The following is a 27,882-nucleotide window of genomic DNA, read 5'->3' as shown; positions in this document are numbered from 1 at the left end:
GTGCCTTTCCTCAGTGGTTGAAGTTTTTTGTCTGTGTCAGTATAGAGTTGAGGAGGGTGGCAGTAGGTTTTCTATTTCTCCCCCAGTGGCAAACAACCTTTGCCTTTTCCAGCAGCTGAGCCCTAGCTGGGTTTTTTTGTTTTATGAAGTTCATTTCCTCTTGTATTTAGTGTTCTATTATTGCCAATTTTGGGGGGGGGGGGTTGGTTTCAATTTCATTTGGTTTCATTTCAATGGAATGTCTCCCTTATCTTCATCTTTTAATCTGTTATGGTGGTGCTGCTGCTATATATATGTGTGTATATTTAACTAACTGTAGTAGAACTCTGTATAAAATAGATGTAGCTTGATTGACGTCTTTCCCCAACAATTTTGAGTAAATTGTTAAATTTAATAAACTCTGACAACTCTTCTGATTGTTTGGACCCCTTTTTGGTTTCCTTTTGCCTTTGCCATTATGGTTTAGATTTTAAAATGTAGGGTAAGTGTCCTTTAGATAAGATATAACCATAGCGTTTGTACTTTTCCCAAGTTTTTCATACCTGTAATCTTGTTTGAACCTAAATAAAGGAGGCTGGATCACTTTTTTTTTTTTTTTTTTTTTGGTGTTGGTGGGTGGGGGACTTTCATTAACCATTGAGTATTTAGAATACAGTTAGTTCCAGAATTTCTTTTTTCTTTTTTTTTTTAAGATTTTATTTATTTATTTGAGGGAGAGAACATACGTGCATGTGTGCACACACATGGCCGGGGTGGGGGTGCTCCCCGGCAGAGGGAGGGGAGAAGCAGACTCCCCACTGAGCGGCAGGGCTCCATCCCGGACCTGGAGATCACAACTTGAGCCAAAGGCAGACACTTAACTGACTGAGCCACCTAGGCGCCCCCAGAATTTCTTGAAGTAGACTTTTGCTTCTCTCAGACTATACCAAAATATTCTATATCTACAATAGTTACAAGGGCAAATTGTTCTGATTTCAAATAAACATGTATGTTTAAGTCAGTAGACCTTGACTGTAACAGTTTCTTTTAGCCATCTGTGGCTAAGTAGTGTAGGAATTTCTAGATCATCAACAGTGATATCAGAATTGCTAAAGAAACAGGGGCGCCTGGGTGGCACAGCGGTTAAGCGTCTGCCTTCGGCTCAGGGCTTGATCCCGGCATTATGGGATCGAGCCCCACATCAGGCTCCTCCGCTATGAGCCTGCTTCTTCCTCTCCCACTCCCCCTGCTTGTGTTCCCTCTCTCGCTGGCTGTCTCTATCTCTGTCAAATAAATAAATAAAATCTTAAAAAAAAAAAAAAAAGAATTGCCAAAGAAACAGTGACTTTTTCCTGATAATAGAACTATTTATCAACCAAGATAAAATTCATCCCCCATCTATTCAGCCTTCTACCTTGAGAATGGGATTGAATTCTATAGACAGCTTTAGTATTTGGAGCTGGGATTAGCTCAAGCAGTCTTTTTGGTGATGTTATGACCTCATACTGAAACATTTGCTAAAATAAATTCTAAATTGATTTCTTATGCTATTAGCTCATTTTCTTTTCTGGAATTATTATTTGAAGCTATATGTTATCTTATTTTTTTCTTATTAAAGAAAACTTTATAAATCTAAGAATACATTTTTACCTAATCTAACTTTCAGAAACATTTAGAGAAAAACTGAAGAATTTGTTCTGTGAAGTGACTTTTCAAAGAATGATTTATATCCTGAAAGGTGCTGCTCTTAGGGTATAAGGAATATAAATTTAAGTTGACTAAAGGTATACTAATTACACATCTGTCCTAAAAGTTGTCCATGTCTTGCACCTAAATAAGCCCCATTTATCCCTTTACGGTGGGCTCTCCCCCTTTCCCCAGTCCTCTAGCTTCTACTCCTCTTTCTTTTCCTATTACAACAAAATTTCCATTTTATATTATATTATCCTACAGAGGGAACAAGTTCAATTTTTCTAGAGGCAAACAGAGAATAAATTAACTGCCTTATTTCTGTTTTCTTATATCTGCTTTGAAATCTGTGTGACTTAGTGAAGTTAAGAATGGTACACTTTGCACTTTAGCTGGTGCAAAATTATGGGTGCAAGCACTTTCAGAATAATTTTAATTATATATTTTGGGGAGTAGGTGATACAAGGTCTTGTCTCCAAAGAACTAAATTTTTGTCATTATATATAACTTTGAAAAAGGATGAAATCAAAAGTACATTGCCATGAGATTTTTGGTGTTTTGTATGAAGATCTTTTCTAAAGTTAGTTAAACTTGAAAAGCAGAAGAAGAATGAATGAAAATTTTTCATTCAGGAGGGTATTATGAATGAATAATTATAGTTCATGTTGCACTGGTAGTACTCTTCTGGTTTGCTCAAGGCAATATGTAAATATGTTTATTAATTCTGTGCCAGTGGGAGAAAGCATTGGGGAAACTTAACTGCTAATTGAAATTCTCTAGACAATGGCTTTCGTGGTTAGTCTGGTAGTCTCATCGATTGGCACTCTGAGACTGTCTTTTTAATAATCAACTGGAATTCTAGTTAATATTTTACTACCTTCCACCCAAAGACGAGTTATTCCCTTAACTGATACAAATTATGAGTGCTTGTCAATTTTATTCATCAATTTCAAATTATTTAATCAGATATCTCTACTGTTTTAGGTAGATGGAAATGATTTATTTAATATGAGCTTTTCATTTGTGACCTTATTACAAAAATAAGGAAAAACTGTTGTTTTATAAAATACGATCTTGAAGATCTTCTTCTGTTTACACAACTGATATAAGTCTGTGCTATTAGTTATGATAGCTTTATTTTTTATTTTTTAAAGATTTTATTTTTATTAAAAGATTTTATTTATTTGAGAGAGTGCATGCACACAGGCAAGGGAGCATGAGCAGGTGGGGGTTGGGGAAGGGACAGAGGGAGAGGGAGAGAGAGACTCCTAAGCAGACTCCATGCTGAGTGTGGAGCCCCAGGTGGGGCTCGATCTCACCACCCATGAGATCATGACCTGAGCTGAAATCAAGAGCTGGACTAATTAACCAACTGAGCCACCCAGGCGCCCCTAAAGATTTTTATTTTTAAGTAATCTCTATGCCCAGTGTGGGGCTCGAACTTACAACCCTGAGGTCAAGGGTTGCATGCTCTACTGACTGAGCGAGCCAGGTGCCCCAAGTTATGAGAGCTTTAAAAAGCAGATTTAAAGTCCAATGGTTTAATATCTTGAGTCCTTTCTGCTAAGATTAGTTAGCTATTATGACATAATCAATAGTGAAAAAATTTGTGACAGTAATAGTAGTATTGAATTGACTTAGCTAGAAACTAATGATAATTAGAAGATATTTTTTTGTTTGATCTCTGTCACCACCTATCAATTTTTTCTTGTGTAGCCATTAACTACGTTGATAAAACCAACCAACCAAAACTAACTAACCTATTAACAGATCCATTACTGTTGGCAAAGCAATTAGAAGTGTTTGTTCTTGAGGGAATAGGATAGGGTATAGTCCCCAGAATAGAAGATCCATCTTCACAGTAACCTTGGAGGTGCTTTCATGACCTTTCTTTTGCTCTGCTTTTTTTCCCCCCAGTTGATAATTAGTCTTTATATATCAAGAATTTGAGATAAGACATTGAACCTATTCTATCAAATTTTTTGTTATAACACTCTCTTTGTCTCCCTCCTTAAGGACTTCCTTATTGTTGCCATAGAAGACTAATATATCAATCTGGTCATGTCTCTTTGTTTTTAATATATCAGTCTGGCCTAATATATCAATCTGGTCGTGTCTCTCTGTTATTAATATCTTGCAGTGGCTCATCATCACCTGCACAATCTGACCCCTATCTTTATAGTCATATACCCTACCCCCTTATACTTGGTGTTTCTTAAGAACCTTATGGTGTCTCATGTATTTTTGTGTTGTTGTACACGCTGTTTCCTTTCCTTAGCATTTTCGTATTGTCTTTATATTTGTGGCACAGTCCACCCAGTAATTTCTTGTCCTCTTTTCCTCCCTGTGCATGAGCGGTCTGTTTATTCCCTTTGTCTCTTTTTTTATTGGGATAGTATTGTTTTCCTTATTTATTTATATGTGTCAGCTATAGTAGTAAGGCTATTAACTCTTGAAATTTTAATTTTATTTTATTCTTTTTTTTTTTTAAGATTTATTCATTTATTTTAGAGAGACAGTAGGGGTGGGGGAGAGGGAGAGAGAGGATCCCAAGCAGACTCTGCACCGAGCACAGAGCCCAGTGCAGGGCTCTATTCTATAAGATCATGACCTGAGCCAAAACCAAGAGTCAGATGCTAACCCACTGCGCCACCCAGGCACCCCTTATTTTTTATTCTTTTTAAAAAAGATTTATTTAGGGGCTCCTGGGTGGCACAGCGGTTAAGCGTCTGCCTTTGGCTCAGGGCGTGATCCCGGCGTTCTGGGATCGAGCCCCACATCAGGCTCCTCCACTGTGAGCCTGCTTCTTCCTCTCCCACTCCCCCTGCTTGTGTTCCTTCTCTTCGCTGGCTGTCTCTCTCTCTGTCAAATAAATAAGTAAAATCTTTAAAAAAAAAAAAAGATTTATTTAATTATGAGAGAGAGAGAGAGAGAGAGAATGAGTGGGAGGGGCAGAGGGAGAAGGAGAGAGAATCTCAAGCAGACTCCACACCGAGCATGGAGCTTGATGTGGGGCTCGATCTCATGACCCCGAAACCACGACTCAAGCTGAAACGAAGAGTTGGATGCTTAACTGACTGTGCTACCCAGTCACCCCTTAGTTTTTTATTCTTACATTGTATGTGATATGCAGTAGTTTTAATCTCTGAGCAGTGGATGTATTGATAATGTCCTGTTAATTTTCCATTGTTCTTCTACCAAGGAAGTCCTAAACCAACACAGAACTTTTTATGTATTTATATTCTAATTTTTGTGTGCTTCAATTTTTATATGTAATCTCTTAATCCATCTGGAACTTATTTTTTTATAAGGATCTATAAAAGAATATTTTTTTCAACATGGTAAATCAGTTGGCCCAGACCAGTATATCCAATACTACTTTTTTTCTACTCATGTGTTTTATTAATATAGTAAGACTTTTTCTCCACTGCCCTTTCTTTTCCATTAATCTATGTTTCAATTTTTAACAGTATCATGTAATTATTAATTTAAATTCATGATGTTTTAATATTAAGCTATGCATTTATCGTCTATTGTTGTGTATTAATTTACCACAAATTTAAGTGGCTTAAAAGAACATCCATTTTCATCTCATTCATTTTCAGTGTTTGTGAGTCAGCAGTCAGGGCATGGGTTACCCAGATCCTTGTAACTCAGGTGTCACGTTGCTGTAATCAAAATGTCAGCAGGTGCTGTGGTTCTGTGTAAGTGAGGCTTCGAGGGGGGAGTTGTCTTCCAAGCTTTTATAATATTAACAGAATTAGGGATTTTGCAGATGTAGAACTCATGGTAGCTTCCATCTTCAATGCCAACAAGAGAAAATAACTTTGAATCTCTTCCTTTTAAAGGCTACTTACCTGATTAAGTTTGGCCCACCTAGATAATTTCCCTTTTTATTAACTCACAGTCAACTGATTTGAGATCTTAATTACATCTGCAAAATCCCTTTTGTCATATAATCTCAAGTGAAATCCATCGTATCACCCCATGGGTGATATGGAAGGGATTTTGCAAGGATGCACATAAGGGAATCTTGGGGGCCACCTCAGAATTCTGTCTACCACAGGTGGCACAAGTCTTCTTTTGCTATTTATCTTTTTCAAAGTAGTCTTAGCATTTTTATACATTTATTCTTCCAAGTAAACTTTGTTAGCAAAAGCAGCAAATCACTGTACAGTTCTTTCAAGTTTCTGTACATTTGACAATTTTCATAATATGTTGTGAAACAGGTAAACAAAGCCCACCAACTACTTAACTGAGATAGAGCCATTCTTCTCGCTCCTTAGAAAATAAGCAAGCACCATTCCTTTTGGGGATTTTATTTGGAATTGCTTTCAACTTATAAACTGATTAGAAGAGAATGGGTATTTAAAATTTATTGAGTTTTCATGTATCTCACTTAGAAATTAATTTTGTTACGGTTGTGATACTGTTATAAAATTATTTTCATTTTGCTTTCTGATTTTTAAATGTGTTTTTATTTTGTATCTAGCCACTTTATTGAACTCTAATAATTTTGTTCTATTAGGTGAATATCTGGGTTTTATTGGGAAGTGAATCACCTGAAAAAATGAATTTTTTCTTTTGAATGCTCTATGTCTGACTTCAGTTTTATATTTTCTTGAATTTGGCTAGAACTTCTTGACCTGGTATTATCTAGTTCTGATAACTGCAGTTTCTTGTTTCTGATGCTTCAAGTGTTTCATTAGTGATTTTTCTTACCATTTTGGAGAAGCATTTTTTAAAGTCACATTGAAGAGATTTCTGGTTTTTGGTCGAAGTCTTTACTTGTTGACTTATTATATATGGATTGTCTAAGAATGGAGAAAAGGTGTTTGTTTTATCTTTGTTTTTGATGCTTTCCACCTAAGTTTATATGTTAGTTTTATAAACAGTCTTAGGGATACTACAAAATCAAAGAATATGGAAAAATTGAAAAGTCACAAAAAAGACTGCAATATGTATGTTTATATAATATATGACATATACTTTGTTGTAATTATGAACATACTACTAAATTAACTTTTTTTCACTGGCTTTGACAGCAAAATGTCTTTAGTATCTGTTTTTCTTGGCATTTGAATTAGAAATCAGCTCACACATCTAACATGAACCTGTGTGCCTAAAGTTCTAGTCTGGCTCTAGTCTGGTAAGTTTTAAATCTTTTTTATGCAATCATGGAAAAAATATGTTTCTGCTTGAAGCAGTTGTCAAACAAGCTTCTTTCATCGGCAGTCAGACACAGGGCAGCTGAATGAGGCTGTTTAGTCTAGAGTAAATGCTCACGAGATTACAAGGTCACTGAGGAAATGTAATTATGCAGTTGATTCCAGAATAGTTTTTTGTAGTAAGAACTTTATTAAATCATAATATTAATTAAAAAAATATATATTCAAAAATTAATCTTCGAAAAGCAGCACTAAATAAACCAAATTATTTAGTTTAAATAATAAAATTATAACTAAATTATTCCAATGAAGTATAGTTTTAATTCAGATTTTTGCAGGACCCTAAAAAACAGTTTACTATTGGAATTTGGTCAATTCTTCCCAAATCATTATAACATTCAGTAGACTGTGTATATATATAGTTGTCTTCATTGGGAAATGAAATCTTAAGTATTTAGCTCATGTTAATTGAAAAAACAGTTGCTTACTTAACAATTCCTTTACTTTTGTTATTCATTCAATTATGGAGCACCTTCTCCGTACCACTTACTCTTCTAGGTACTGAGAAAACAGCAGTGAGCAAAACAGAGAGAACATCTACTGTTACTCTACTGGGGTGAAGCCAACAATTAAAATACACTAATGAATCTGTTAGATGGTAATTATTACTTTGAAGACAAGTACAGAAGGATAAAGGGATATGTCATGATTTGAGGAGAGTGCTATTTTTACATAGGTACTGATAGATCAATCTTTTGTAGGAAGATATTTGAACAGACATGAATTAAGCAAAGAAGCCAATCATGTGATATCATGGGGAGAGTCAGAATGAAGTGTAAGTGCAAAGATCCTGAGGTGGGAGTGTATATGAGGAAGAGAAAGTGTCTGGAGCAGAATGAATTGGAGAATGGTAGTTGATTAGTTTAGAGTGGTAGCAGGTTTTTAGGTAAGGAGGCAGGCTGTGCCCAATTAGATCATATAGGGTTTTTTTAGGTAATGACCAAGACTTGGGCTTTTACTTTGAAGGAGATGGGAAGTCATAAGAGAATTTTGAACAGTGTGTCATATGACTTATGTTTAGAAAGGTCAATTGTAGGAGAATTGATAGAGTGAAAACAAGAAAACTTGCAGCAGTCCTGGTTAAGATGGTAGTGACTTATACTGAGATGGTAGCAATGTAGTTGCTGAGAAAATGGTCAGAGTATAGATATAATTTTGATACAGAAACCAGAGAATTTTTGATGGATTAGATGTAGGAAGATATAAAAAAGTTTTTCCCGAAGTTTTTTTTTTATCTGAGCAGCAGAGCTGCCATTTACTGTGATAAGGGAGACCAGGGGGAGGGATTCTTTGAAACAGCATAATTGTGCCAATTGCTTTAAGTTATTTATCAAAATTCATTATTAAAAACTACTTTTAAAAAATGTTTCTAAGGAGACTGCAAGAGTTGGAGAAAAACCTTAGAGATACTCTGTGCAACTCTCCTGTTTTATAGGAAAGTGAACCATCTTGAGTCCAATACAGACAAGGGAGGCCAGAGAAGAAAACTCTTTGCTTATAGTCGCATTTCTGGTTCATGCAAAGCTAGGACTAGATTCTTAGTTTCTTTTGTTGTTGTTGTTGTTGTTGTTGTTGTTGTTGTTGTTTTTTGAAGATTTTATTTATATATTTATTTGACAGAGAGAGAGAGACAGCCAGTGAGAGAGGGAACACAGGCAGGGGGAGTGGGAGAGGAAGCAGGCTCCCATTGGAGGAGCCCCATGTGGGGCTTGATCCCAGGACTCTGGGATCACGCCCTGAGCTGAAGGCAGACGCGTAACGACTGAGCCACCCAGGGGCCCCTAGATTCTTAGTTTCTTAGGCTACTTTTTCTCTGTTGTACCACATGCCTTTGCCATATACAGAGCTTTCAAAATCTGAATGAGCTTTATTTTTATTTTGCTTTTAGATTATTATATTTTCAGATAGTATATTAAGGGCAGTGTGAGTTCAAGTTACGTAGCAACTTTATTTATATTCTCAAAAACATTATTCTATTCTAGGCGTTAGCCACGTTCTCAGTTTCCATTTGGTATTTTTTGTGCATAATAGGATTGAGTTGGGCAAAGTGATTTACAAGCTTTTGGGTTGGAGCATAGGTAAAGGTGACCTGACAGTGGAGGTGTAACAAGGGTGGGTCATTAGGAATAGTCTGTCCCAGGTGCAAGCAATAGGGAGTTGAACTGTCTGTAGAGAAATTTAAAAAAATAATAAAACCAGTTGAAAGTCAGTCTGTTTTTTATCACCATGTACTAGCAGTTCTAAACAATGTCCGTTTTCAAATACTTCTTCCTTAAAAACATCTTTTGTTAGTCCAAGTTCTAAACAATTGCTGTTGTTACTTTTGAATTTCACAGTATATATGTAAACTTTCAATTAGTTCATCTTTATTTTTTGTTTTTTTAATAATGCTGTGTTGCACACAGGAGTTAATTCAGAGAACTCCCAGTTTTATAGCCAGCCTACACTCCACCTCCCACCATCTCCAATACCTATGCAGTCAGCTATATATAGCCTCCTTCAAGAGTGAGTTTGTAAGGTTTTAGAATCCTTCCAGCTTCTTTCTGGCAAAATTTTTATTTCCAACTCCCCTGTTGTGCTATAAGTTCCAGAGTTTAAGTACTAGATTTGGAGTAAACTTCAAATAGATAGATATAGCTCAGTGACTATAAATATGAAGAAATAAAACTTAAGTTTTTGAAGCATTTATTTGTGTTTAAAAGCTTTTCAACTCGGGTACATCTGAAAGGTGTTACTAGAATCAATCCTAAAGAAACCAAGACACGAATAGTATTACAGTTTCTGGAATTTACTGTGAAATAGATATTTTATGAAACTCTGTCAAAATCATCCTTATCATTAAGATATTTCCTAGCTATTTGGTATCTGTTGCTTCAGGAAAGAAACTGGAAATTAAAATTAACTGAACATATTCTTCATTGATTATGAGCAATGATAAACTTTTTATTGAAATATAATTAACATACAGTGTCTTACTAGCTTCAGGGGTACATCATAGTGATTCAGTATTTTTATACATTACAAAATGATCCGCATGATAGTCTAGTTATCATCTGTTTCCCTACAAAGTTATTACAATATTATTGACTATATGGCCTATGGTCTACATTACATGCCCATGACTTAACTTTATAACGGGAATAAGGGAAGATAAATTGACAAATCTGGTTTTATTACATACTGAACATGAATATGCGAAGATCAATCTTATTTTTATTTAATTTATTTTCTTTTCCAATTTTTATTTAAATTCTATTTAGTTAACATATAGTGCAATAGTGGTTTCAAGAGTAGAATTTAGTGATTCATCACTTATATATAGCACCCAGTACTTATCACAAGTGCCCTGCTTAATACCCATCACCCATTTAGCCCATCCCCCATCCATAGGCTCCATTAAACCCCTCAGTTTGTTCTCTGTCATTAAGAGCCTTTTATGGGGGGGCACATGGGTGGCTCTGTTGGTTAAAGCATCCGACTCTTGATCTCAATTCAGGTTTTGATCTCAGGGTCATGAGTTCTGTGTTGGGTTCCATGTTGTGTGTGGAGCCTACTTTATAAAATAAAGTCTCTTATGGTTTGCTTACTTCTCTTTTTTTTCTACTTCCCATATGCTCATCTGTTTTGTTTTTTAAAATTCCACATATGAGTGAAGCCATATGATATTTTCTTTCTCTGACTTATTTTGCTTAGCATAATACACTCTAGCTCCATCCACATTGTTGTAAACGGCAAGATTTCATTCTTTTTGATGGCTGAGTAATATTCATTATACATATAAAAGGGTGTTTATACACACACATATACACACATACACACCCCACATCTTCTTTATCCATTCATCAGTCGATAGACATTTGGGACATTTGGGCTCTCTCTATAGTTTGGCTATTGTTGATAATGCTGGTATGAACATCAGGGTGCACATACCCCTTTGAATCCATATTTTTTGTATCCTTTGGGTAAATAGCTAGTAGTGCAGTTGCTGGATTGTAGGCTAGTTGTATTTTTAACTTCTTCAGGAACTTCCATAGTGTTTTTCAGAGTGGCTGCACCAGTTTGCATTCCCACCAACAGTGTTAAGAGGGTTCCCCTTTCTCCGAATCCTCGCCAATGCCTGTTGTTTCCTGTGTTGTTAATTTTAGCCATTCTGACAGGTGTGAGGTGTTATGTCATCGTGATTTTGGTTTGTATTTCCCTGACGATGAGTGATGTTGAGCATGTTTTCACGTGTCTGTTAGCCATCTGGATGTCTTCTTTGGAAAAATGTCTATTCATGTCTTCTGCCCATTTCCTAACTGGATTATTTGTGTGTTGGGTGTTGAGTTTGATAAGCTCTTTATATATTTTGGATACTAACCCTTTATCAGATATGTCATTTGTAAATACCTTTGCCCATTTTTTAGGCTGCCTTTTAGTTTCGTTGATTGTTTCCTTTGCTGTGCAGAAGCTTTTTATCTTGATAAAGTCCCAATAGTTCATTTGTAAAGGTCAATTTTAATAAATTCATTGACAAATTTGTAGAAGTCAAAGCTCAAAGTATTTTGAGTCCATTATGTACTTAAAATATTTTCATGGTTTTGAAAATTAATATAATTAATGGGTATTTTAAATCTGTTAACTTTTTACCCTCTTTTGTGATGTAAGTTGTATTCTTATTTTACATTAGAAATTTTTTACTGGCATAATTATGTGTACAAAGTCCAAAAAAAGAAAAATCTCACTATCTGTTTGTATTTTCTGCATTGTTATTCTCCTTTCATGATTATTACAGAAAATAATTTTGTTGTATAAAGGAGTAGGTGTGGTAAAAATGATTTGCTCTGGTTGTCCAATATTCTAGGCGTGTAATTGACTCATAAGAGGATCCTGAGGACAGGATCCTGTGTCACAGATTTCTAGAACCAAACCATCTTGTCAGTTTAGTCATAAAAATGAATTTTCCGTATTTGGTCTTATTGCTTTGAGAATGTGATGATTTAGATTTTGCTTTATTTGTGACAAATTATACTCAGAGACTGAGATTGTCTTTGCCAGTAATTTATTTAAAACAGGCTTATTGTGGATATTATAATTTATAATAATATCCACAAGTCAGTACTATATGGGATAATGTCTCTTAATAAGCCAATAAAGAAATACTCCAAATCAATGATAGATTAATTACACTGTTTAAGGCAAAGGAGCAGTGAAAGAAATAAGGTCCAAATTTAGTTGAGGTGTATCTTTCTATGAGTTGGTTCTCAGAAGAGTCAGTCTTTCCAACTAAAATCTGGGTATCAGCTGCTGGCTTATGTCCCTCGCTGCTGGGGCATGTAGCGAATGGGCAATGGCACTGGTGTTGGCAGGCAAGGTCAGTTGCCCTGAAGGTTATTACTCTGGGGACCATTTACACAGTTTGCACCACTGCCTATGAGGAGTAGCCTTGTCAAGGCTGGACCACATGTCCCTTCCCTTCCTGGGAGTGCTGCATGGGTTTAACACCATTACCAACCAAGAGAAGCCTGGTCATGGCAGGAGCAAGTTCTCAAGATCTTTGAAGAGTTATTTAGATCAACAAAGAGTAGCCTTGTCCAGACTGATGACCCCTCAGTAAGACCTCACAAACTCTGGGTATTTAAAGTTTAAATGTTCATTACATCATCGCTGCTCTTCCGTATGTTACTATCGATAAGTCTCAACAGTTGAACTACTGAGTACTTAACCAACCACAACAGGTGTCAATGACAGCATCCCAACACAGCTTCTTCAATGTAAACAAATTCATCCTTAGATCAAAACAACTTAAATCATAAACAAGTGAATTTGAAATCATAACAAACCAATTAAAAAAAAAGTAATGATCAGGAATGAGATCTTACTTAGGTTAAAAACTTGTGGTTGTTGAATCTGGAAAACAAATGGCTATGCTTTTGGGGAGCAGAATGAATGTGGCTGATTAATCATTTTTTAGCTTATGAAAGATTTCTTAAAGAATACTGTTTTTGAAAGGAAAATTGACAATAAGATGGTAAAATGTGGATTAGATGACCAGGCAGGATTGGGCTCTTCATGCTGAAATATTTCGGTGTGGGAAAAAATGCTGATTGTTTCTCTGTAGCTTTGATATTTATTTACTGAGAACAAGATGCTATTTCAGATAATCTTTTAAAGTCAAGTGAATTGTCATTCTTGGATTCTGTATACTTCAGTATAACTTTTTTGAGTCTGCCCAGCTAATTTTGTTGTTATATTTATCTGTGTATTTCTAAATAACACAGTTCTGCCGCAGTTTCATGATTTCCAATTTTAGACTTGTCTCTTAACATCCTAATGTGATACTTTGGATTAAAATCCAGTTTTGGCCACTTGAGGTGTTTTAGTTGGCTCTAGTGCCTATTTGTCATTCCCACATCATTGTGTTGCCTTTTTTTTTTTTTTTTTAAATACTTCTTTGCTTTCTGGCACTACAAGATGCCCCAGGCTCATCATGTATATTTCCTGACCCAGTTCTAGAATCAAACATCTCCAAGAAGCCCTGGTCTCTTTTATTGGAGAGTAGTATTAGAAACTAATGTCTGTGCTGTAAGTATGCTTGTGTTACTGGGGTATCATTGCTTCTAAATTCTACCAGAAGTTTGACTGGGATTGTACTCAATCAGTAGATCAATTTGGAGTAATTGGCTCTATTTTAATAATAGAGTCTTCTAATTCAGACACAAGACATGTTTTCCCATTTATTTTAGGTTGTCTTTAATTTCTCCCACCAGTTTTAGTATACATGTCTTGCATATATTTTATCAGATTTATCTCTATTTTATATATTTTAAGTTTTTGTTTAAATTACAGTTAGTTAACATATAGTGTAATACTAGTTTCAGGTATACAGTATAGTGATTCAACACTTAAAAAGAGCATCCAATGCTTATCACAAGTGTACTCCTTAATCCCTATCACCTATTTAACCCATCATCAACTGATGAATGGATAAAGAAGATGTAGTATATATATTTTAATGTTATTGTAAATGGTATTTAAAAATTTTTTTTCAATTTATAATTGCTTTCTTCTGGAATGAAGGTATAATGAAATTTTGTATATTGATCTTACAGCTTGCAACCTTGCAGAACTCATTTAGTTCTAATTTCTTGTGGAGTCCACTGGATTTTTGTGTGTGTAAATAATCATGTCCTCTGCAAATTTGTTTTCATTAGGAACATAAAACATTTAGGATTGTTATAACCTCTTCATTTATTGGCCTCTTTATTTCTGGTAATATTCTTTGCTATGAAATCTAATTAATTTGATGTTAAAATAGCCATTGCAGCTTCCTTATGACTACATGGTATGTTATGTTAACATGTAATAGGCTTTAATTGTTGTTGAATTAATAAATATTTTCTAGGGGCGCCTAGGTGGTGCAGTTGATAAGCGTCTGCCATCGGCTCAGGGCGTGATCCCAGCGTTCTGGAATTGAGCCTCACATCAGGCTTCTCCGCTGGGAGCTTGCTTCTTCCTCTCCCACTCCCCCTGCTTGTGGCTGTCTCTCTCTGTCAAATAAATAAATAAAATCTTTAAAAAAAAATAAATATTTTCTAATTTTTAGTTTTAACTTTTTTTTAAAGATTTATTTATTTATTTGAGATGGGAGCTGGGGGAGGCAGAGAGAGAGAAGGGTCTTAAGAGAGTCCCAACCATGCTGTGCACAGAGCGCAGAGCGCAGAGCCTGACATGGGGCTCAGTCTCACGACCTTGAGATCATGACCTGAGCTGAAACCAAGAGTCAGACGTTTAACCAACTACACCATCCAGGCACTCCATTTTAATTTTTAATGTAGAAAATATAGGTACGTATAAGCTGCCTAAACAGAACCTCTTTAGGAGTTCTCAGTAATTTTTAAGAGTGTAAAGAGATCCTAAGGTGAAAAAGTTTGAGAACTGCTGATCTTTTTTTTTTTCATCAGATATGCAGCTTTTGTTGTAATCATCTGTTTATTCATTCATTTGTTCATCAGATGTTCATTAAGCCCAATTTATTTTTAGGAAATAAAAGCATGTAAGACATGGTTTTGGTCATCAAAGAATTCTTGATACAGAATTGAGGGATATGATGGTATGTGAATGAATAGGACACAATGCATTATGTGAGATATATGCTCTCATAGTGTCACTGTGCCCAGCACAGGGTTTAGCAGCATAGATTTATTGTTAAATATACCTGACTTCAAATCCAAGCTCTGTACCTTAGCTATGAGAACTTAACCTCTTTGAACCTTACTTTTCTTAATTGTAAAATGGAGATGATAATAGACTGTCACAGGATCGTTTTGATTATATAGCTTAATTTATAATACTCAAGGCATAGTACTTTTAGTACTAAAAAACATTCAATAAATGTTAACTGTTATTGTTGTTTTGATAGTATAGGTGTTATGGAGCAAGGGAGAGGTATAGGTTGCATCTGGCTTTAAAGGCAAGGGAGGGGTTCATGGAGATGGGCACTCGTTGAATTGGGTCTAGTTTTGGTTAACCAGGATTGTGGGCTAGTTAACATAGGCAAAAGGAATGCCCTGTTGTACTTGGGATTACATACTGCCTCCACTTAATGAAAAATCAGTGTGATTAATAAATATCACCAGGATGATGAATTATTAATAGGGATAATGTCATCTGTTCCTCTGTTAATGTATCAAATATAGATGTAGTAATACCAAACTATTTAAGGTTTATTATCACATTAACCTTTTAGTGTAGAGATTAAGAAAACATACTCTGGAGCTACACTGCCTGGGTTTATTCAATACTGGGTTTTTTGTTAATTAGTTCCCTGGGCAGTTTACTAATCTGTCTGTGCTTTGTTTCCTCATTTTCAAAATGAAGATAGTATTAGTGCCCATGTCATAGAGTTTGGAGGATTAAATGGGTTAGTAAATGATAAATCCTTACAATAATATCTGACACATGGTAACTACTATATAAATGTTATCTATTTAAATGATAAATGCTACCACTGGAGTTAACATTTGTTGCTGGGAATATTGCTAATATGTAGTGAGCTCTGTAAATATTGAACTTAAACTCATTTTTAAAGTTTAAGTTCAACTTAACTTTGTTGATGGATTTTGCTTTTTTTTCTCATTATGATTGTCAAATTGCATTTTCAGGCGAAAGATACTTTAATACAAACACTTGTCAAATTATGTAGCTTAGGTCATTTAATTGTTCTGGATGATCTGTATCAATTTTTTTTTCAAAGTGAAGTTTTATTTTTAATCTAAGTACTGTATCAATTTCTACAGTCTATATTGTTTATTAAGTATAATGATTTTTAAATACCTGTTAAGGGTAGTCATACCCTAGAGTTTGTTTTTTTCCCCAAGTTTATAGGTCAATATTAAAATATATAATTTACACATATCATACCAATGAGAATCATTTTCCAGTCAATGTTATATAACAGAGGTAGTAATCAGGGAATGCTTGTTAAAGACTTAAACAGATGAGGAAGAAGTAAATGAGATGACTGTGCTAGGAGGTCTTTGTCATTTATTTTTTGCTTGTATTTGTTCTAAAGAAGACTTAATGAAAAATATTAAGTGTTTTTAGAGGCGGCTTTAAGTTTTGTAAATAATGATTTCAGTAATAAAATGTAGAGCTAAATTAATCACTTAAATATTTATATTCACATTGGGGATAATATATCTGTGCCTATATGAAGTGTGGGTCTTTAAAACATCAGTAAGAAAAGAGTCTCTCTTTTAATTATATGTTGGCTAGTCCATTAGTTGAAGGTACTGTAAAGTGTGTGATCACTTACTAGTTCTTCCTTTTTTTGGTGGAAAATCGGGATCATAGGCTAGGATTCAGGTTAACTATTTTGAGGTATGCCCTGAAAGATTCATCTTTTCTTAAAAACCACTTTCAAGTAGAAATAACTTAATTTTCTTTAGATATGTAGAAATTGTATTTCCTTAAAAAAAGGAAAAATAATCTGGAGATTCAGTTGTTAGGAAATTATTAGACATGTGTAGCTTGGTGACTCTTTTAACCTTTCAAATGTAAAACATGTTGGTTCTTGAGTTAAAGAACCATCTAATTTATAGTTAACATGTTCTGTGATTGTAACCTAGGTCTGTTTTCTTTTTCTGTCTTTTTATTAACTAAGATGTAATTCATGCTTTAAATTTTCCTAAATCCTTCTGCCACGAATTTTCTGACTAAATTAAGCACCAAACATAAGAAACATTATTTTTTATATAAGCTTTAGAAATTGTCATTCATTCCTGTTTTGAGAAAGAATAGAGATTATGAAAATTTAAATTTGAAAGAAAATGTATACAATATAATATGCTAAGGCAAGTAAGCATTTTGTGTTCTAAAAATCTTCTCCAGTCATCTTGGAGTCACATGTAGCTTTCTTAAGAGTTTCTATTAAATATGTTCATTAAGTTTTCTCCATTATAAAGGTAATGTATGTTCTTTATAGAAAAACTTCAAAAACGTAAGTAAACAGAAGAAAAATTGCCAGCGTTTCTACCATTGAGTTTTTTTTTTCCCCCATGCAAATCATAATCCATCAGTGGTCTCTATCCTTGGGAAATAATTACTCAAATCCCCTATGCTTTTTTCTTAGCATTTTATCATCTAAATGTTGATTCCCTTCCTCCTGGTTTGGAAAAAGCCCATGTCACTACTCTTCAAACAAATATTCAACAAGTGAAAACTAGATAGTTGGTTCTGCTGGTACGGACTCAAAATATATTTATTTTGTTTCTATTAAAATTCACTTATTTTAACACGATAAGAATGCCCAAAATAGGCATTATTCCGATCCGAAGGTAATGTTGCCATGTTTTTGTTGTTGTTGTTGTTGTTGTTTCTCTATATAACTGGTTTTAAATGTAAAAACGTAAATCCTAGAGAGTGGGAGTGGAAAAACAGGGATGGTTTTCATTTGCTACAATTTCCTGTGAGACATGGCTCTAAACAAGGCCCATATTTACACAAGACAATATAGTTTTACATACAGTGGTGTATTCAGCACATTTTGAAATTCTTTAACCAGTCACCTGTACTTAATACTTTCATAGTAAATGTGTTTAATAATGCTAGGTGAAATTTGAAATAATTTAAAAATAATTTTACAGTAGAAACACCAGTTAAATCAACCTTTGGGTAGTAAATGTCGGAAAAAAATTAATTATTTTTGCTGCCACTGCAAAATCAATTGTATAACTGTTCTTTTTAAACTGACTTACATTACTAAATTCTAAACACTGCACTCCTGTAACTTGTCAGAAGCAAGTTTGGGTTAATAGATATTTTCAGTGATGTAATGGGAACTTTTGGCAGTGGGTCAGAATATAATGGACTGTGATTAATGTTTTAATAAGTACTTTTCTATTGCTCATGATGTAGAGGAGAAATAGTTTCCTGCTTGGATTGATAGGAGAGTAGCAGGTGTGCATATAGTGTTTTTAAAAAAAAAAAGAGTTGGAATATTTTTCTTAGAATAACATTAATTTTTTTTATGGTTAAACTTCATTATCATAGGAGATGCATATGTTTCCACAGAAACCTGCAATTGATTTTGAAGAATACAATTAGGAGATGATTATGGATTGCCTAATTAAATCTTTTAATTTGTAGCCTTTGTTTTCTTATGAAGCTGTAACTTGAAGTCTGTGTAGTTTGATATTACTTCTTATAAGTTAAAGGAAATCGGGAATCTGCTTAAATCATAGGACATGTGAGTTCTGTGCTTCTTTGTTTTTAAAACATTCACATTGTTCAGAAATCAGAAAGAAAAATTTAAACTCTGGAAATTTTTCTCTTAAGGCCAGGAAGTACAGATTGATAGTTAAATGGAATAGTGATCATGTGAGAATTCTCCATCGCAAAGGGCACAAGTTCAACCTATAAACTCAATAAAGTTCAGAAGTTTGGAAAGTTAAACCCAGGAGATTTTGTGTCAGCCTTGGAATTTGAGTAAGTGAAGACAAACCAGAAGAAATACTGGTGTGCCAGACTTGGGGGTTTGGTTTACAGTTTTCTGGTTCCTTCATTTTTCTCAGTTTAATTTTGGCAACTTACATGCAGTTACGTATGGTTTTTTGTTGTGGGTAGAGCCCTAGGGCTCAGTAGATATGCTCCACTGGGGATAGTATTGTACCACTGATATACCCTCTGCTTTGTTTGTCTCTGAAATATATGTAAAATTGAACATTCCAAATGTGCACTTTTCTGGGAGAAATTTCGTAATTGTCATCAGAGTCTCAAAGGGATCCTGATCCCAGTAAGGGATCTGGAATAATGGTTCTCAAACTTTGGTAGTCATCAGAATCAGTAGGAGGGTTTACTGAAACAGAGATTGCTGGGTCCTATCCTAGTGTTTCTGATTTAATAGGACTGGAGTAGGGCCCCAGAATTGTCATATCTTTTTTTTTTTTAAATATTTGTTTATTTTAGAGAGGGAGAGAGCACGCATGCAAGAGCAGGGGGAGGGGCAGGGGGAGAGAATTTCTAGCAGACACCCCTCTGAGCATGGAGCCAGATGTGGGGCTGGATCTCATGACCATGAGATCCTAACCTGAGCACCTGAGATCAAGACCTGAGCCAAAATCAAGAGTCAAATGCTTAACCAACTGAGCCACCCACATGCCCCCAGAATTTTCATATCTAACAAGTTCCAGGTGATGCTGATGCTGTTGATTGGGGAATCACATTTGAGAACCACTGGTTTGGCATTGGTAAATAGCCTTCTAGACCTTTTCCTATATTCATGTATAGTGTATATTTTACAAAAACACTTATGCTTGCTATGTTATTTTGTTACCTCTTTTACTGTGTTTTGACTGTCTTTCCATATTTATCCATAACATCATTTAAAGTATTCCATAAAATAATTTAAGCAATTCTATATTAGATATACATAAAGATAAATCTCACTGTGGAGATTTGGTCATTTTTCACTTGTTGTTTTTATAAATAGGATGTTGCTAAATTTTTGTGTCATCTTCCTATTATTTCATTAGTAAAAATTCCTGGATTGAAGAATAGAAATGTTTCTAAGGCCCGTCTGAGGATAAATGACTTTTAACATCTGGCATGTGAACATTAATAAATATAATGACCACCACTTTAAAAGAGACAGAAGAATTATTTAAAGTAAAACAAAAAAACCTTTTTTCAGGAAACAAGTATTTTGGGGCGCCTGGGTGGCTCAGTCGTTGGGCGTCTGCCTTTGGCCCAGGGCGAGATCCCGGAGTCCTGGGATCCAGTCCCACATCGGGCTCCTCCGCTGGGAGCCTGCTTCTTCCTCTCCCACTCCCCCTGCTTGTGTTTCCTCTCTCGCTGACTACCTCTCTATCAAATAAATAAATAAAATCTTTAAAAAAAAAAAAACCAAACAAACAAGTATTTTACCTTTTGTTGGCCCAATAGTTTGCATCTTTTTTTTTTTTAAGTTTTTATTTATTTATTTGTCAGAGAGAACAAGAGCACAAGCAGCAGGGGGAGCGGCAGGCAGAGGGAGGAGCAGGCTTCCGGCTGAGCAAGGAGCCCCATGTAGGACTCAATCCCAGGACCCTGGGATCATGACCTGAGCTGAAGGCAGATGCTTAACTGACTGAGCCACCCAGGCATCCCAATAGTTTGCATCTTTTTAATGATGAAAACTTGTTTGAACAGTAGATTTTTCTAAGTTAAAAACATGTATGTCAATATTTGTAACCATAATGAAATTTCCAAGAGTAATAATAGTTTGGTTTTTTTTTAATTTGGGGAGATATTACCATTTTACTTTATTGGTATGTCACATATACAAAGAACTTACAATTTGCACAGAAAATTATATTGCGAAGCTTCTGCCAGCATTAAAGAGCTGTTCAAATTTGGTGCCTGTTTTTTTTTTTTTTTTTAAATTATATTCCGTGCCTTGAAGATAGCAAAACTGTGGTATAGATTATGGTGGGAAAGTACTTTTTTTCTATTTAGTGTTATAGAAAGAAAAATTAACAGATTTTTTTTCAATATGAGAATTAAATGAAGTATAGTAGCAACAGCCCTCCCCACCCCAATCCAGTCTTGCTTTCCATGGTTTCAGTTACCCGAGGTCAACCAAAGTCTGCATGTAGCTGATCTTCCTTCTGACTTATCAGAAGGTCAGTAGGCTAATGCTGTGGCACAATTCCTGTCATCTACCTCCCTTCATCTCATCATGTAGGCATTTTATCTCATGTGATCGGAAGAAGGATGAGTATGGTACAATAAGATATTGTGAGAGAGAGACCACATTGGCATAACTTTTATTATAGTAGATTACAATTGCTCTATTATTAGTTATTGTTGTTAAACTCTTAGTGTGCCTAATTTATAAATTAAACTTTATCATATATGTGTGTATATATAGGAAAAACATAGTACATATAGGGTTTGGTATGATCTGTGGTTCCAGGCATCCACTGGGGAACTGGGGAGACTACTGTATTCATTCATCTAATTTTAAAATGAAGAAATAAGGATATATATTTAATCTCTTTGCTGTATTGTAAAGCCATCCTGATAGACACCATGCCCACACCCCCAGCTCTCAAAACAAAATGCTAAGTACATAGAGAAAAATTATCTGAAAGATGTTCCACAGGTGTGATCACTGAAGGGTGTCCAACATTGTGGATCTTGGGTAAAGCAAGCCAGGGGATGGGTAAGGGAAAGAGTTAACAACTGTGAGAAGAATTGAAGCAGGTAGTGGATCAAATACAGTCTGTCCTGTTAAATCACCTGTTTCTAGAACACACACGTATCTGTTAACACAAATTAACTCATATGTGAATGTTAATAGGGGAATGATATCTATAAAATATGGAAGTCATTTTGGTTCACATATGATTTTCTCCAGTAGATAATGTGTTATGTTACCTGGTAATAGCAGCTGAACTCAGATATACAGATACATTAACACAGAAGAATGCATGCAGCAAGCTACAGAGGAATGAATAGAGCACTATACAGGATGCATTCTCACATGTTCTTCCTTTTGGCTTGGTTTTGCCATGCACTCTCTCGGAAGTGCTATTTTTAGAGTTCTCCCCAGTTTTTGTGCATTTTTCCCTTGTTTTCATGACTTGGCAACCTTACCCCCTTCTTACAATTCTTTCCCATCAAGTTACATTTACTTTTTTCTTTATCCTAAAAGGTATATTTACTGTATTACCCATTTTTTGGGGGAACTTAACCCACCTTTTAAAATAAACTATGCTAATACTTTTGGGAGGATTATTAATGTTTCTGTTAGTTCTGTGATTATGCATTTTGCATAGGTTTTGTGTGAACTTCCTCAGTCCTGTTTTACTGATAATTTTAGGAATGCATTTTGGCAGAATGTGAGGTCTTTCAAGAGCACTTATGTTATCACAGAAACTCCAACATAGAGGTATAGGCCTCTGATTCATTGAGTCAGAGTAGGCTCAGTCAGAAATAATTCAGTACTTGGAATTGCTTAGTGTAAGAGATCTTTCGATGGAGATTCAGTCTTTTTTAAAGATTTTATTTATTTGTTTTAGAGAGCATGTATGAGCAAGTGAGTGAGGGGAGGGGCAAGGGAAGGGACAAGCAGACTCCACGCTGAGCACCCGGCCTTTTGTGGGGCTCAGTCCCAAGACCCTGAGATCATGACCTGAGCCAAAACCAAGAGTCTGATGAAACCAAGAGTTGGATGCTCAACCAGCTGAGCCACCCAGATGCCCCGATGGAGATTCAGTCTTAATTGTGGACTCTAAGCACAATGCTGTTCATTTGGCCTCACTCTCTCTTTAGAAATCTCTAACATCTAAGAGGTCTTCTCCAGTTATGAGATAAATTCATTACTTCAGAAATCACCCTTGTTCTACCTACAGAGTTGTCAGTTTACATATTCAAAAAGAGAACCTTATCTTCTGTTATGACGTGGAACTTTCTGAGATACAATTTCTTTATCAGAGGGTATCCTTTGCCTGGCTCTGGAAAAGGCGCTCTGGCTGGTTTACTCATTTAGGCTTAGACGTAAAGGCCTAGACATCATATACTCTCTTATGATGCTTTACCCGTTTGGTAAATTTTAGCATGCTGCCAACAAAGACTTAAAGTCACTAAAAAAAAAAAAAAAAACCCACAACACTTTGTTGACATATAATTTATATACTGTAGAGTTCACCCATTTTAAGTGTATGATTCAGTGAATTTTGGTAAATTTACCAAGTTATGCAGCCATCACCATAATCAAGTCCTGATTCATGTATATATGACCAGTGCAGTCTCATGCTCAGAAAGGGGCCCTGTACTTGGAGTTCAGTGCTCCATGGTCATCATCTTGAAATTCTTAATAGTCCAATAGAACAGTGTAGCGTACCTTAGTGGGCTTGGAGCCACATGCACCTACCTGCCTCTCTGCAGCATGTTCTAGGCCATTTACTCCCTGCCCCTGCTCAGTTCGTGCTGCTACTGCCACCACCAGCAGGGCTGTGGACACAGGAAAGGTCAGGACTGGATGTATGTGCCCTGCATGCCTGGGAGGGTCTGCACTCACTTAGTATCCTCCTCCTCCTGACTGAAGGAGCCCAATGTGAAATAGCAAATAAAAGGTACTATGACAGTCTAGAGAGATCACAAAAGAAAAAGAAAAAAAAATAGTTTTTGAGCATTTTTATTTTGTACTGAGCCTGACCACAATCCAGTGTTAGAACTTTTCCATCACCCCCAAAAAGATTCATGTCAGTTTACAGTTATTCCCCATTTCCCATCCCTGGATATGGGCAACCATTTTCACCTCCTTTTTGTCTCTATAGATTTGCCTATCTAGACATTTCGTGTAAATGTTATCATACAATATGTGGTCTTTTGTGTCTGGCTTTTTTCATGTTTTCGAGTTCATATTGTAGCATATTTCATTTCTCTTTTTTGCTGAATAATATTCCATTGTATGGATATACTTCATTTTACCTAACTATTATCTGTCCTATCCATTCATAAGTTGACGGACTTTTGGGTTGTTTCTGCATTTTGGCCATTACGAATAATGCTGCTATGAACACTCATATGTAAGTCCTTGTATGGACATATGTTTTCATTTCTCTTGGGTATATACCTAGGAGTAGGTATAGGAACTGTTGTCCAAGGTGGCTGTAACATGTTTTAACATTCCCCTGAGTGTGAGGGTTCCTATTTTTCCATATCCTCAGCAGTGTGTATGTGTGTGTGTGTGTGTGTGTGTGTGTAGAGTTAGAGTAGGAGTCAGGAAGAGGTGAGTGGGCTTGTTTAACTTTTGAAAAGATGCAGAATGTTTCCAACCCCCAAAATAGAATAAATTTCTAAGGAACTATTACCCTTTTGCCCTGGTGCAAACATGGTCCAAAAATAGTATTACTCGTCATTTTTTTTTTTTAAGATTTTATTTATTTATGTGACAGAGAGACAGCCAGCGAGAGAGGGAACACAAGCAGGGGGAGTGGGAGAGGAAGAAGCAGGCTCCCAGCGGAGGAGCCTGATGTGGGGCTCGATCCCAGATCGCCGGGATCACGCCCTGAGCTGAAGGCAGACGCTTAACGACTGCACTACTCAGGTGCCCCTACTTGTCATTGTTTTAAAAAGATTTTGTTTGCTCAACAGAGAGAGAGTGCACAAGTGGGAGGAATGGGAGGGAGAGGGAGATGGAAAAGCAGGCTCCCCACTGAGCAGGAAGCCTGATATGGGGCTCAATCCCAGGACTCTGGGATCATGACCTGAGCCAAAGGCAGATGCTTAACTGACTGAGTCACCCAAGTGCCCCAAGATTTTATTTATTTATTTGAGAGAGAGAGTGCATGCATCGGTGCTCACAGGCAAGGGGAGGGGCAGAGGGAGAGGGAGAGAGTGAATCTCAAGCAGACTCCCCACTGAGCACAGACCCTGACTCAGGGCGGGATCCTGACCCTGAGATCATGACCTGTGCCAAAATCAAGAGTCCAGTTCTTAACTGACTGAGCCACTCAGGCACCTAGTATTACCTGTCATTTTGATTGTAACCATTTTAGTTGGTAAAAGGTAGTATCCCATGCATATTTAATTTGCATTTTTCCTGTTGACTAATGATGTTGAATATCTTTTTCTATCCTTATTTAGCCATTCAGATATCTTTTTTGTTGAGATATCTATTCAGATCTATTGCCTATTTTTAAAATTTGGCCATTTGTCTTATTAAGTTATAAGAGTTATTCATATATTCTGATACCAGTTCTTTTTTAGAATCGTAACTTGTCAGTATTTTTTCCCAGAGTGTGGTTTATTTTTTTCCTATCTTAATGATGTCTTTGAAAACATAAATGTAGTTGAATTTTTATCAAGTCCAGCTACCAGTTTTTTTCTTTCATTGATCATGCTTTTGGTGTCATATCTAAGACTACTTTGCCTACCTGAAGGCCATGAAGATTTCCTCCTGTGTTTTCCTCTAAAAGTTTTTATAGTTTTAATCTTTACATTTAGGTTTCTGATCTATGCCAAGTTAATGTTTTTGTAATGGTGTGAGATAGAGGTCCAAGTTGATTTTTTTGCACAGATAACCCAATTGTCCCAGTACCATTTATTGAAAAAATTATCCTTTCCCCATTGAATTTCCTTTAAAGCCACATGTTTTGCATATCATCCTCAGTAATTCTTACTGTAAGCAAAGCAATGTGACTCTTGAGTCCTGAACTTTTTCTTGACCTAAGGAATATTGTCTTGTCTTTTCTTTGAATTACATTTTTAGCTTTGGGCCTATCTGGAATAGTAATAGTGAGTGTTAGGGGTGTCTATTAAGCTTGAAGAATGTTTAATTTTAAAGGTGAAAACTGTGAGGAAATATTTCACATCTTTGCTGTCAATTTATAATTAAGACCTGAAGTAAATATTTATTATTAGTGTTTTAGATCCAAGAGGCTCTCTGATTCCTAAGCCAGGAAACATTTTGACAGGAACCAGCTTCTTTCAACCTCAAACAAACACCTAACCTTTTATTGCCAAAAGGTTTAAATTTTGTTTCCGTCTTCAAACTCAAAATATTTGCATTCAGAGGTCAGAAAAATATAATATGCCTTGGTAAAGCAAAACTGGCTCCCTTAATGGCTTTTCCAGGTTGAAAATTAGAGGTCATTGAGGCAGTGTTTAGTTTTGGCTGTGTTACAGATATATCATTAGTTAATTCCATAGTATTTACTTAAGACATCTTCCTTCAAAATCCTTATTACTAAAGATTCATCTTCCTTTTTTGTCTTTTTGTCAGTTTTTTCCTCTAGATTGTAAGTTCTTCTAAGTCTGGGAATATCTCTTATTCATTTTTGTTTTTTCACCTCCTTGCACCCCACTTCACCTCATCCCACAGTGCCTTGAAGGCACAGATGTTTCTGAAATGACTTTTTATTTTTAAATTTTTATTTATTTTTTATTGCTTCTTTAATATAACACTACACTCAAATTGGTAGTGTTTTCTTGAAGATCTTCAAATCATTAATCCTAAACACAGTTGCAGGATGGTATTTTGAAGGTTTTTAGGTCAATCTTTTGTCTGCTTTATAAACTGTTTTCTGTGTTCTGAAACCGTATCACTAGCATAAGAATGTTCTTGACATAACTTTCCTATAAAATCATCTGAATCATCTTTCCCTGAAATGACTTTTTAGACTGAAGAGAATTTGAGAGCTCTAACAGGGAGGCATGATAGTGCCAAGTGCCAAAATTATTCTTCTTTTGCAAGTGTATTAAGTATAATTGTGCTGGGTGCTTAAATTATGAATACCATTCATCCTTGGTTCCTCCCTCAAGAGGTGACATCTGAAGATGAGACCGTCATGTAAACAAGTATATCATTATTTGGGAGAGGGTCAAGGAAGGCTTCAAGAGATGGTGGAATTTCAGCTCCATTTTAAAGGATAAATTTGAGTCTGCCAGTAGCATGCATATACCATTCTGTTGGAGGAGAAGGAGAGAGATTTGCAAGAACATGGTGCCTTTGATAGGAATATAAATAGTTCAGTCTGACTAGAGCACAGGTTTTGCAACAAAGAGTGACAAGAAACTGGTTAGGATTCCAGAGCATGAAGAGTTTATTTACCATATTAAGTATTTTAGAGGATACACATTTTCCCTATTTACTTCCCATTTACTTCTTAAATTACTGTCTTAAATCAAGGTTGAAAGACCACTGTTTTTTGTGTCCTCTCTATATGGGTTTTGGACCATATACTTTTTTTTTTTTTTTTAAGATTTTGTTTTTAAGCAGTCTCTACACCCAGTGTGGGGCTTGAAGTTATACCCCCAAGATCAAGAGTTGCATGCTCTACTGACTGAACCAGTCAGGCACCGCTGAACCATACACTTTCAGTAATTGGGAGCTGTTGAAGAACTTTTAATAGTTGACATATTCAGGTATATATTTTAGAAAAATACTTCTCAAGGCAGCATTGTGAATGATGTATTTGAATAGGCTGAAATAAAAAAAGAGCCCAAAATAGAGGGGTCTAAATAGTGAGAATGAAGTTAAGAGAATGAATCCAAGAGAGATTTAGGGATAGAATTAATAGGATTTGGTGACTGACTTCATGTGGAGAGTAAGGAATATTCTAGGAAAATGCCAAAGGTATTGGCTTGGACCCCTGCCCAATTCTGTGATGACTTTCATAGAGAGAAGTTCTCCTTCAGAGTTTTGCATGGCCTGCAGAACAGGACATTTGGACACAAGTCTTTATGTGTGAGAGCTACAACAAACATCAGAATGTTAAACAGCTGCTTCGGGCTTTATTTCTCACTGCTTGCTCTTGTTGCCTACTGTGTCAAGGGAGGCCCAAGGAGAGAAGTCAGAGAGGGACAGGGACTGCATTATTCTGTTGCCAGAGAATATGTGCAGCTGCCACTTCCTTCTGATTCACCACCACCACTTGCCACAGCTGCTGGGCTGGATAAAAGTAGGTAGACTGTAAAAGCTTCTGTCATAACAAAGACTGTTGTAGCATTGGGTGTA

At 35.8% G+C, this 27,882-nt stretch overlaps 1 protein-coding gene and 1 long non-coding RNA gene across 3 annotated transcripts in view; both read left to right on the top strand.

Annotated features, from left to right (window-relative positions):
* MNAT1 (MNAT1 component of CDK activating kinase) overlaps positions 1–27,882 on the top strand; it is a 197,496-nt gene that overhangs the window by 134,095 nt on the left and 35,519 nt on the right. The window lies entirely within an intron of this gene.
* The window catches only part of LOC130544787 (uncharacterized), a 50,416-nt gene continuing 23,123 nt past the window's right edge, over positions 590–27,882 (top strand). Inside the window, exon 1 of the long non-coding RNA XR_008961382.1 lies at positions 590–27,826. This is a non-coding gene — a long non-coding RNA (uncharacterized LOC130544787). The remainder of the gene's footprint in view (positions 27,827–27,882) is intronic.

The sequence above is a fragment of the Ursus arctos genome, unplaced genomic scaffold (genome assembly GCF_023065955.2).
Source record: "Ursus arctos isolate Adak ecotype North America unplaced genomic scaffold, UrsArc2.0 scaffold_25, whole genome shotgun sequence".
Classification (NCBI taxonomy): domain Eukaryota; kingdom Metazoa; phylum Chordata; class Mammalia; order Carnivora; family Ursidae; genus Ursus; species Ursus arctos.
Note: the sequence above shows the minus strand (reverse complement) of the source record. Positions and strands in the feature narration are given on the sequence as shown.